Genomic DNA, 13,467 nt, shown 5'->3' on the forward strand with positions numbered 1-13,467 from the left:
GGCGAGCTTAATAACCATAAAGGGACTGCTTGGCCTCCACACAGATGCACTCATTAAGGAAGCAGGAGTGGGTTTGTCAACGGCCGCTGTCCACAGAAGACTTCATGAAATATTAATACAGCAGGGGGTAATAAGACTGCAGGCTGCAGAGACAAAAAAATATGGAGGGGACTGCATAATTCTTTCTTCCTCTTTGCAAGTTCAGTGGGAGTGAGTTCACCGTCATATCTCTACAGATATATTAACACTTTATCACCTGAAATGCCTCTGTAACACAATAACACTGTTATCTGCAAAAGAAGCCAAACAAAAACAAGGCCACAGCATTGTCGCTGGGGCTCTCTGGATCTTTACTGCTCCACAGCGAGGGACGACCTCAACTGGAGGTCACTGGATCACTTTATTTACTTCACATGCCTATGTCATGCGGTTTGACAGTTGAATGAATCGTAGACAACTTTTTTCCACCCTTGTCCAGCCCATCCATCCCACGGCATGTTTCAAAAGAAAGCCCTTGTTCCACAGTCAGGAGTTGTTTTTGTGGGCCTGAAGAGGGTATGTCCTTCTCCTCTCTGCCCCACATGGCTGGGATTGCGTTCTTCTCTTTGGTACACATGCCTGAGATTGCATTTCTCTCTCTGGCAGGCAGCTAGAAATATGGCATGGAAACAATACGCTATATGCCAGTTGTGTGTTGTCTTCTCTTCCAGCTTGGCACGTCCCTATAGCCCTATTACTGATGACATCATTTGTTTAAATTAGTGATTTCTTGTGATTAGTTTCCCTAATGAACATGGACAAGGACCATGTATGTCAATGTCAATCCTTCACCTAAGGAAGCCTGCTATATGCTCATGTATGGCTCACATGGGTGGAACATGGGCTAGGTGGGTTCCCATTGTGATCCCCAAGTGCAGTGTACAACCCTGATAAGGCCCATGCTTAACCCCTCCTGGTCCCATCAGTGACCCAGGTGGGCATCAACATGTGGGGCCAACATGATACCCATGGACAAAACTTTCTGATTCCCAGTTGGGCTACCTATACAGGCCCCAAATGGACATGTTAGATGGCTAAGTAATAATGAGGGCCAACTGTGCAATAAGTGCAAAGCTTTGTTTGATTATCAGCTTTGTTCTTCACGTATCAATCCATGACAATGTTAATAATATACATTTTCCCTCTGACTGGGGACACACTGTTACACTTTATAAAGAGCTTAATGCATCTGGGAGATCATGCACCTGAGCAGATTAAGATAAGATGAAGGTTTTGCACTCTGTGGATTTTTTGCTAGGAAACGAACAGGGCATGTAAAAGCAGGTGTGACCCTGGTCCTACTTGGCGCTCTTAGCTTTCCTCTGATTCCACTGGTAGATTAGTAACTGAGTGATGCCCTTAATGCTGGCACGGGTGGAGGAAAGAACGAGGTGAAAGGGCAGAGCAGACCAGAGCCTGGCTCAGCCGTGCTCCCCACCTGTTTCCTACCAGTACTATAGAAGTCGTTTGGAGAGGCCTAGCTTTTCAACACCCTGTCCAGGTTCTCACTGGGCTTTCCGATTTTCATCTTCGGGCCTTTTAAATTGAGTTTAGCTGCCTGAATGACTGAAGACGATCCTATTTCTAACCGAAGAACCACAGTATCTAACAGTAATCAGGGATTTCTTAAAGAAACAAATGTGTCCCCAGTGTTTGTATTTGGGAGGGGTAGGAGGGTGTGTTGCTTTGTGTTTGTAGAGGTCAATGATTCAGTGTAATTAACTGGTGGCAGATTCCTGTCTGCAAATAGCTTCAGCCTAACGCTTGCCTGGCACTGAGTTTAGAGCAAGAGGATACTCCCATTCCTAGTGAGAGGTTTCCTGGTAAAACTGTGTGTGCGTGTGTGTGTGTATTCTTGGCAGCTGTTCGGTACCATGCTCAAAAAAAAACAAAACACTGTCCAAGTTTCCATCCTTCGCTGGACAATCCTTTAAAAATAGCAAAGACAATGTGAGGACGAGACGACACAGAGAGAGGGAGAGAGAAAAATAAGTGGAAAGAGCTTGAGAGAGAGAGGGCAAGAGAAGTAATGAGAAAGAGAGAGAGAGAAGAAAGAAATGAGAATGTCTGAATTTAGTGCAGTATTGCTTTATTAATTTGACTGTACTGAGAACAGTATTATCAGAACACAGGGCAGTTGGTGTTTTTACAAGCCATGTAAACACCTCCATCCTGCAGAATAGAGGTGTCACGCAAACCTCCAGCACAAACAGGCTTGTATGGCCTAACCCACACACCACTCAGAGGGGCCAGTCCTCACCTGTCTGCTCAGCAAACTCATGGCGCTGCTGTAAATGTGCACAGGATCTTTTTTTTAGGTGTTTATCAGTGTCCTTACTGCAGGCATTTGTGGCCTAGTAGCACTATCCTCTCAACAAAAAGGGTTCTTCAAGGGTATAAGGTCCTTGTGGAACAGTACACTGTTAAATGCACCTTGAGGAACTTTTAGTGGTTCTTTGACTTGAAACTGTGGAGGAACCACTTAAAGTTTTTGAGAAGAAACAGGTTCCTTGAAGGTTTCTCAAAGCACCTTCAGAGGTTCCTCCACAGTTTCAAATTGAAGAACCCCTAAAAGTTTCTTAAGGTACTTTTAACAGTGTACAGTAAAAATCAAGGACAGTGCACAAAGCTAAATGTGCAAATGTTAGCAAACTAACTGACTGATCTGTAGCTGTAGACCCAAAGGCTGGAATTAGGCTCTGGCAGATGTCCTGATTTGATCAGGATTTTTTTTTTTTATAATGGGACGCACGCCCCTTATCCTCCCTCAGACCCACCCACCCATGTTTTTCTCCCATAGTCAAAAAATAGCCTCCATGGTGGTAAACATTGCATAGTCATCTGCTTACAGTATTTCCAAGAACTGACCTCCATGAACACCCCCAGGCATATGGCCCTTCATGTGGATTCCTCCCTGTGTGTGTTTCGCTGAGAGAATGCACCCCAAAGCACACCCCTCCCACCAGCTAACTGACAGTGGTTTTACATAAAGGTTATGTAAGGGCCAGCTGTCAACAACACATCTCTGGGAGAAGACACAGACACAGAGAGCAGAACATGAAAGGCTTTCAGCTCAGTTTCAGGTGTCAAAGAGTGATATATAAGTTGCGGTCTCCTTAATTATAGGGTAGCCATCGTAATACTCGTAATAGTTTGTTGCATATTAAAGCAAAAGAGTAAAATATCATTGAATGTACACAATTTACCCTTCTACCTTCAGTGTATCCGATCAGGTTAGGGTCTGAAGAGCGCAGTGGCACACACAGGGCATTGGACTCCACACCAGTGAACAATCTGAGACTATATTGAGTAGTTCCCTGTATGAGCCACCACCACAAATATGACCATTAGAGGCATGGACTCCTCAAGACCTCTGAAGACACCCTGTGGTATCTGACACCAAGACATTAGCGTTTAAGTGCTGTAAGACTTGTGTTGTGAGATGGGGCCTCTATGGATCTCATCAATGAGCCTTAGGTGCCCATGACCCTGTCTCTGGTTCACCAGCTGTCCTTTCTTGGAGCACGGTTGGTAGGTACTGATCCTACAGACCAGTAAAAAACCCTACAAGGCCTGCCTGATGTTTTGGAGATACTCTGAACCAGTCGACTAGCCATCTATCATTTATTTTGAACACTGATAATTACAAGTATGCAAATGTTCTTCTGATAATCATTTGCAAAGAAATTCAAAGTGCTTTACATAAACAAAATTATTATAATAACTTTGTGTGACTCCACCTTGTCTGTGGGGTTCAGGTAAATCGCCTGTTTGAGCTCTAAAAGTCTCAATGGTATCAATAGTCTGTGGCTGAATAGCTCATTGCATCACAGATTAGCACACCCGACCTATACGCTTTCATGTCTGCCTAATTTGTCTGCTTTTTTTTTTTTTCACTTTGCTTCAGGCACCAACGCGCTGTTAAACAAATTACTGCACATACAGCATTCCTGCACATGTCTACGTCACTATTTCAAGTTCAAAGAGGCAATTTCCTTAGTCCCAACAGTGAGGTGGAGACACTGATGTGCTCTCTCAGCAGTGGAGGGGGTGTTGAGGGACCTGGTGAGGTTCTCTGCAAAGTGAACGCCAAGGAACCTGGTGCCCTCTCCTAACAATCTCTATAGTAGAGCCATTGATGTTCAGTGGGGGGCGATCACTTCACACTTTCCTCAAGTCAAGGGGAACGGTTCTTGGTTCTGCACCTTTAGCTGCTGAACTTCCTTGGGTTGACTTTATGTAGACCCCAGAGTACCTGGTCGTCGAGAGGAGGGGTGGTCTGACTCGCCGTCCATTGTCCCATGATTCTGACTGACTATAGATGTTGTTCAGCACATCTGGAAGGGAGGCATGACAGGCATCACTGGCAGGTGAGGTATCTTGTAGGTGGCAGTTGGCCTGAAAGTGGCCATGCCTTTTCTGAGCGTAGATTCTTGGGAATTCCGGAAATGGTTGGCCCTTGCTGTTCTCAGGCCTGACTTATCCTCTGATTTGAAGGCCTCACGACTCTGTAGTTATCCATGTCTTCTGGTTGGGCTGCATGATGTTGGACCTAGAGACAATAACATCAGATGTAGCCATTCACTGATGCCGTTCGCTCTTCTAGGTTGATGTAGTTGCCCTAAATTGAAGCATCTCTAAACATGTCCCAATCAATGTGCTCTAAATGTCCGTTTAAACAAGATCCAGCACATACTAATGTACTAATTCTGCATGTAATATAAGTAAATTGCATATTATTGACATATAAAGGATGTACACATGAATCAAGCACTTGTTTACTGCATTCTTTGGTGCACACACGGCCTGACTCATCAGCTCATTAACAAGGCCTTGGGTGGCTGGGTCAGGTGTGAACTATATTAGACACTGTTACGATTCTTTGAGGACTGCGCTCTTCTCTCTGGTCCACACAGCTGCTGGCAGGAAGACAGAAATGTGCCATGGAAACAATACACTGTATGCCAGTTGTTTGCTGCCTTCTCCGCCAGCTAGGCATGTCCCCACAGCTCGGCAACTGACGACATGATGGTTTAATTTTGACCAGTGATTCTGAAGAATGAAATGTATTTCGAAGGCTTGCTTCATGTGTATCTCAGGTGATACAAACAGCAGCGCTGTGCAGTGTGTGACTGTTCTCTGCAGACAATAACATACATCTTTTATTTTACACATTACAAACATCTATTAAACATTGATACATTTTATGAATTTGGAAAAAATAAAGTACACATGTATCACATGATACATTTAATTAATAAACAGTAATTGTGTATTAAAATGTGCTGAAATGTGAAGTTTTGTACAGGTATTAATTCACATTTGCAACATCAACAAACATTAAAACACATTAATCATCTTACAAACTTTGGCCCCCAACTTCCTCCTGTAGGTCACTCTCCTGTCAGAGCCTAGTGACGTATTTAGCGGTGTAAAACAGCGTTGCTACTGTTGAGCTCGGAGTGTAAATTACGCTTGATTTATGCTGAAATACAGATTAAATCTAAAACTACTAACTCTCGTGCTCTTTCCCCTCTGTTTCATCTCTCTATCTCTCTCTTTCACACACAGCTGTTCATCTCTTAGCTCTTAGCTTAATCCAGCCCAATGACTGATCATCCATTTATCTTTCAAAAAGCATTTTCTCTATTTAGGCTTCTGTGTCCGAGCTTCGTCGTGTCCGAGACTAAAGTTCCCAAAACTGGATACCTCTAGACAGTTTATTAGGCATAATAAATTATGACACATCACATTTATTTGTTCTCTTGCCCAGAAAAGGGCGTGCTACCAAGTATTTTAACATCTGATTAATCAGAATTAATCACAAAATATAGCAGATTATTTTTTTAATAGATTGACCCCCACTAGTTTGTATTTAACAGTATGTAACAATAAAATGTCCTATATGTATTAAGTACATTATTAAGTACAGTAAAGTATCTTTATAAAATGGATTTGTATAGAATGCCAATATTATATAATTCTATAACTGTAATCCTAATCTGAAAATAGTCATTATTTTACTCTTTCAGTTTAAAAAAAATAAAGAAATAGAAAGTCAGTTATATTTCTAGCTTCCTCTCTCTCAAAACTCTGCATTTTGACTTGTACACGTACTCCAGGACTGCATGCTCCTGCGAGGAGCTAATCTGTCCTGCAGCTGCTACTGTCATTCCAGTGTTCGTTCGTTCTGCTACTCTAAAAGAAGCAAAAAGAACAGGCCACTATACTAAAGGTTCTGACCCCTCCTTGGCATGGCTGGGCTTGTGTTTACCCAAGGGTCAAAAAGGTAGGGTCAGAGGTCAACGACTGGTGGACGTGTCTGCCTGCATCCTCCTACAGTTCACGTTTACGGACCGACATTTAGAAATTGTTTTACAAATACTTTGGAAGCCCATAGCCTCGGCCAGTGACTTTATTTGGGGTGGATAAACATTTCCCCCTGAAAAAGCAGATGCTTTTAGCGCTGCAGTGTCTTTGTAATGGTCCTCTGTTTCCGATTGGTTTCTTTGGGAGGCAGTGGTTGTGATATAGTAGCAATGAGGAACAGTTATATAAGTGATAATATGGTTAGAAACAAATGTAAATCACCCAGCTGTTCCTGTTGCACTAGTTGCAGTCATTCGGCCAACATAGGCTTGCTTTTTCAGTTTAACAATGGAGCTGTGAGGTTAACTGAATGCTAACTGAATGTCTACATTATCGCACACTCGTCCTCGTCCTAGAGTTGTTCAGTAATCTCTAGTAGAGCTGCTTGTGTGGTTTCTGACACTGTATAAGTATGGCCCGTAGTATGTTAGCATAGCTGAAAGCTGTATATTCTAAAGGTAGCATCTAAAAGTAGGCCTGTATTCATGAGTAGCAGTAGTAGTACCATTCTGAGGTCTGTGTAACACCAATATAAGCAACTGTATATAAAGAACTATGAGACAGTAAAGTGACCCTAGGACAGGGTCATGCCGAACGTGGTGTCAGGGAATTCTGGCTTGCAGCTAAGCGTGGGGCTGTAAGGGTGTGCTTCTTGTATTCTTGGCTGCCATTTCAAATGTAGGGACAGATATTTAGTTGATTGCTGTGGGTGTAGATTCTGTTGTGATGTGTGCCGTTGCCCAAGCTGTGTGTGTGTGTGTGTGTGTGTGTGTGTGTGTGTAGCCCTGTGAGTTTCAGTTGTTCAAATTAGTTACTTCTTGATTCATGATTTGAGTCATGTGAGGCATCCTTACTCGGCCCCACAATAAACAGCTCCTTGTTTTAAGTCAGTGCAGTCGTCGACGCAGCCAGTGCTGCAATATGAGTATTGTTCCATGTATGCTGCAGGCAGGCTAATACTCCTGTGCTCAGCATTTTGCAGAAAGGCCTTCTGTAATGAGGAAGGAACTGGATGAACTTGCACAAGGGTTTTTGTTTTTAAAACAGGCACAAGTGAGAAGGTCCACGTTCAAATACCTGATGTTCAACAGGCTTGTGGTCAAAAAGGGGAAAATGTGAAAATACAAGCAAAACTGCACCTAGAAAAACAAGCAATGAGAACCGGAAGTGACCTGAACAGTGGTGATTCAGTATCCACTATGAATCATTCAGTGTCAACTATAAATCATTCAGAAACTACTATAAATTATTCAGTATTTACTATGAATTATTCAGAACCTACTATTAATTATTTAATTTCTACTGTGAATTGTTCAATATCTACTATGAATAATTCAATATCTACCATGAAGTATTCAAAAACTACTATGAATTATTTTGTTTGCTTATGTGGGATACAGCCTACCAGTGTTGGTTCCCCCACTTCTCAGACCAAATCAGCACCTCTGGTTTTAGTTGATGCACACATTGATTAGGGTTCAAGAAGCCTTTCTTATCTAGTGTGTCATTGGTCATAAACAATACAGAATTTGACCTCTCTGTGTACAGTAAAACTAATCCTGCCCCAGAACAAAAACAACTCATCTTTAGTAGAGCAGGGAGGACAGTTATACAGCACAGGTCAAGAATTCACCCCTTGCCATATCAGCAGTGGTGGATATGACCTCCCACAACTCAGCAGGGAAGGCTGGGACCAAGAAAATGGTCACTAAGTGATAAGCCTGGCTGATTTTACTGCCTAATATCTGACCCTCCTCCTGTCCTGGTTAATGATTAAAACTGGGTCATTCCACTGTGTTAAGGTCAGACATGAACTTTCACTCAATTCTTGCTGTGATATGAAATGCTGAGATACTCATCTCTCACACATTCACAATGACCGTCTGACCGTCTGAGATGAATGGCAGTGGACTGTGCAGTCCTTTTTTTAGAGAATTGTTTTGGTCAGAAATAAAAATGTACAAGTTTTCATGAACTCTTTAAAACTGCACAATAATTATTCAGTCAGTTCACTTATTATTCAATGTTTATGTCATTTGTTCAGTATCTGCTCCGAATTATTCAGTAACAACTTATTAGACTTATTTGTTCTTATTCTATGATTTATTCAGTATTTTTTTGTGTTATTCATATTATTATATGTTCTATGAATTATTCAGTGTCTACTATGAATTATTTAGTATCTACTATGAATTATTCAGTATCTACTATGAATTATTCAGTATCTACTTTGAATTATACAGAAACTACTATGAATTGTTCAGTATCTGCTATGAATTGTTTAGTATCTACTATGAATGATTCAGTGTCTACTACAAATTATTCAGAAAATACTAATTGCTCAGTGTCTACTATGAATTATTCAGTGTCTACTATGAATTATTCAACATTTACTATTACTTATTCAGTATTAACTATGAATTATTCAGTGTCTACTATGAATTATTCAACATTTACTATTACTTATTCAGTATTAACTATGAATTATTCAGTGTCTACTATGAATTATTTAGTATTTACTATGAATTACTCAGTGTCTACTATGAATTATTTAGAAACTACTATTAATCATTCAGAACCTACTATGAATTACTCAGAAATACTATGCATTCATGTTTTTTTTCACTGGTAGTAGCAAATTGTCCTCACAGTTTGCACAGCAGCAACGTACTTCTGAAAATGTGATAATACAGCACCTACAAGATTACATATCATTGCCGGAAAACTATTTATAATCCTAATATCGTATAAGACACAATGCAAATACAGATGATGAATAATTGCTTCCAACAATGTTTAGCTGAGACCTTTGCTCTCATTAGTAAGGTAAAAGTGCCCTTGCCCACACATAGGACTGACTGCAAAAGGGTTTTCAGTTTTCAAATAAATGGGAGCTGTCTTTGTGCCACCGGCTGGCCAAAAGACACTGAAGACACTCGGAGATAAGAGCAAATGCTTTCAAGGTCACATTGATTCCCACGGTGTGAGAAAATCTCATATGGCTGAACTTTTTCTGTTTGTTTTTAAAGCAATAGTTCAGCCAAAAAAATTAAAAAGAGGATAAACAAGTTGTTGAGTTTTACTATTAGCATTAAATTACATGCCTAAGTCATCCAGGAAAATAGTTTTATGCAACACCATGGTACACGCTAGAGTGTAGCATGGAAATAAAATGGTTAAAGTCATCGGTTGATCATTGGCAATTGCTTCAGGTAGTGGACTGATGGTTTTATACAACTGCCAACAAAATTAGGATCTCACAGAGGAATCAACCAATCACGTTCTCATTTGCAGTGGGCGGGACCAATACGAAAAAAAGTCACTCTAGTCCTTCTGGAAGTTCTAGATACGTCACTGGCTATGAATATAAGTGATCGTGGGAGCAGGTTTCAGCAGAGGCGTTATAAATAAGGAGACCCGTCACTGGTCGATATATCAATGGGAATTCTCATAACTTAACATGCCGTCTGTTTATGGATAAGGGCCCACCCCACCGTGGAGATGTGCACAAGTGCAGCAGCCAGAACAAGCCAAATTGTCAGATTTCATCAGTGATTTTGACCCTCAGTCTGTCCCCCATTCATACAGATAGGAGCCTGGTCTTGTGTTACTGAAGGAGTCGCTGTAAAACTGCAACATACTGTACAAGCTCAGACATATACATGTAACAGTCATGTAACAGTAACAGTCTGGACTGTTACAGACGCGACAGATTCTTAAAAACTGCTATTCAGATACTCTCCCGTGATTTTTAGTCAAAATGTGCAGCACTGCTTGTCTAATGCATGCAGTTGATCAGTGTTTTTTTTTTAAGAACTGACAATATCCTTGATATGCTCCTTGAACAGCCTAAATCCCATCCCCCACAACCGGTGGACCGGACGTGTACAGGAGTCCCTGTACACAAGTACAAGTGTGTAAGTGTGTAATAAGCCTTTTTTGCATTAAGGGGTTCAAAAAAAGCATATATTGTGTATCATGATAACAAAATGTAACAGTAAGATAAAATATTGTTAGTTGCCAATAGTAACAATAACTGCTGATGTGCATTGCTGTTAGCTTCTCACTAATGGCACTGGCAGAAATACGCATTATCATAGAATTTATAACGCTTTTATATATATGGCCCAAACTTAAGGCCCAAACTCTAATAATCAAGGTTCACCACTGAATGTATTCATACAGTTAGCACAATGGTAATTGGTGGATTAGCTTTCCTTTTTTAGCCACATTAGCCTCTTTGCTCCAGTGTAAAATTGAAGAAGCAAACGTCAGACACAACAAAAATGCCTCGACTGCTCAACTACGGCTCTTTCACCAAGGTGAAGTGGTGGCGCCTGTATCTACACACGTACAATTCAGCATCAACGGAAAGTAGCATTGCACACTGTATCTGATTTATGAGCAAAGGGTCTCTCCAGACATGCTATACTCCAGAGGAATGGAAACTGGAATCTCTTCAGTTATTTCACACGTACACACACACACACACACACACACACACACAAATGTACACAGAGAGAGAGAGACTTGAGTGTTTCTTAGAAAACTTTCAACATTTAATTGAGCAATTCTGTTGAAAATAGAGTTTTTGCAGCTCAGGCATTCAGAAAAAAATTGGCAGAGCTGTCCGAAAGCAAGCGTTTCCCATGAGATAAACAAGGCCTGGCTTATCTGCAGCCCTACCACTGCAGTCAGGCACGTCTACACATACAGCAGTTACGCACCGCAGGCTGAAACTGGAGGAAACTGACGCACGTCAAGTCCTACACTGCGAACACTGACATTGAGAGAATCTCACCTGAAACAGCTTAATGATACCAACAGCATACGAACTGCATAATGGTGATCCGGGATGGTGTTGCGCAGTTTTTTAAATAATAATAGGTGCTTTTTCTCAGTTCTGTAGTCTACCATGGACATGTCCAGTTCTTCTTACTTTATTTAACCCCTATAGCCCCACCAGTTTGTGCAGAAGTCCCTGTAGTGACTGAGTAATACACCTTAGTGTGTAATAAGCCTTTTTTAAAGGGAGCTTTAAGGGGTTCAATAAGCTAATCCTGTGTTGCTGCTGCATTCTGCCTATAGGGACGAATACTGTGTTAAATAGAACACAGGTATAAGTAGTTACCTGTTTATGCCCTTAGCCTTCTCAAATCTTCTTGTATAGATTTTCACGGCTGATTCTCCACTGAATTCTGTTACTGTGCCATATATTTATAAATCGGTTTTAAAGGGAAGTGTGTTTAATTACCATTGAAGTTGAGTTGTGTGTAGAAGTCCTATAATATCTGAATCTTCCTCTTCAGTTATATCACAGTTTACTGTTTTAAGACACTAAATGGACTGCCACCTATTTTCATATTAGACATGATTTAACTCACATGCCTTCAAGAGCCGTGGGATCGTCCAGTCAATTCCTCATAATGGTCCCTCCATTTAAAAGCTGAAGCTAAAGATTAAAAGAGCTCTCAGACTACATTTATATTTATTTGACACACTAGAGTGACCTACATTCGAATCAGGCCAATGTGGTGTTAGGAGTCTTGCCCAAGGGCTCTTACGGGTGTAGCAAGGTGCGACAGAATCGAACCCCTGTCCGCCAGTGGGAAGCTGATGTGCACCTATCTTGTGGTTCTTTTTGTTGAAGCTAATTGTGTTTGAAATGTGGTTTAGTAATAGATATTTTTTACATCCTTTTTAAGCAAATAAAAAATTATAAGCAAAAAAGAGCTAGCCAGGCTGTGTCCCCCCACCCCCTAAGCCCCATATACATCTGTACTGTAGATGTAAGGGGATGTTAAAATCTAGTTGAGGTTGACGGGACTGACATTTGATGTTCAACTTTTGTGGTAAAATGAGTGTCAGCGTGGAATTTCGTGTACAGTTGTGGTCAGACTCAGTCTACATACACTTGTGTCATGTGTGTCATGGAAACATTGGGCTTTCAATTGGGCATTTTGATGCACAAGAGAATCAACTAAGGGTCAATATTATACGTACAGAGTCCAAAATCTACATCTGCACACCTAATATTTGATTAAATAAACCTTTATCAATGCTTTTGCTAGCCGTCAACAAGCTTGTTGGACGCATATTTTAAGCACAGTCCACGTATATTTAATTCGGTTGAGGTCAGGACTTTGGGAAGGCCATTCCAAAGGCCTAATGTTAGCCTGGTCTATCCTATATAAGACCACCTTCGATGTGTTTGGGGTCATTGTCCTGTTGGAACACCCAATTGTGTCCGAGTTTCAACCATCTAGCTGATAGTTTGGTAATCCATCAAACTTTGAGCAATGTGCCAGTCCCACTGCCAGCAAAACAGTACCAGAGCATGATGCTACTGCCATCATGTTTAACAGTTGGTACAGCATTCTTGGGGTTGAATGCATCACCTTTACTCCTCCGAACATATCTTTCTCACCTGACCATAAGATTCACAGACCAGCTAAAGAGGATCATAGTCATAGTTCATAGATCACAGGATAATTAACAGAATGTTAACTGCCCTTGAACTTTCATCCATACTGTATTTTAAACCTAAGAAGATATGTCTAATTGCTTGTGGACACCCCCTTCTAATGAATGCATTCAGCAAAAAACACACACAGCTTGCAAAGTCCCAGTAGATAAGTACTGCCAATAAAATAGGACTCTCTGTAGCAGATAAACATGAACCTATTGGCACCATGCCTAACGCCAGGTACGGACTAAAGGGGTATAAAGCCCCCCCAGCATAGAGCTGTGGAGCAGTAGATCAGTGTTTTGTCTGGAATGATGGTGCACCATTCAATACTTTTAGGTTGATGTGAAGGTGACGATCAAACATCCTGACCTCACCAAAGCTTGATCTATGCAAATCCTCACAGCAGTGCTCCAAAATCTAGAAGGCCTTCCCTGGACACTTTCCTTACTCTGAGGAGAGCACCTTTGAGGCAAAAATGGTCTCCAGAGATAACCCTTTCCACGATTTAACCATCAATTCCACCACTATAAAAGAGGTGTTGGTCATCATTTGAAATGCATTGATCAGTAAAAGGAAAAAGCAGAAAAACA

Source organism: Salminus brasiliensis, chromosome 3, assembly GCF_030463535.1.
Source record: "Salminus brasiliensis chromosome 3, fSalBra1.hap2, whole genome shotgun sequence".
NCBI classification, from domain to species: domain Eukaryota; kingdom Metazoa; phylum Chordata; class Actinopteri; order Characiformes; family Bryconidae; genus Salminus; species Salminus brasiliensis.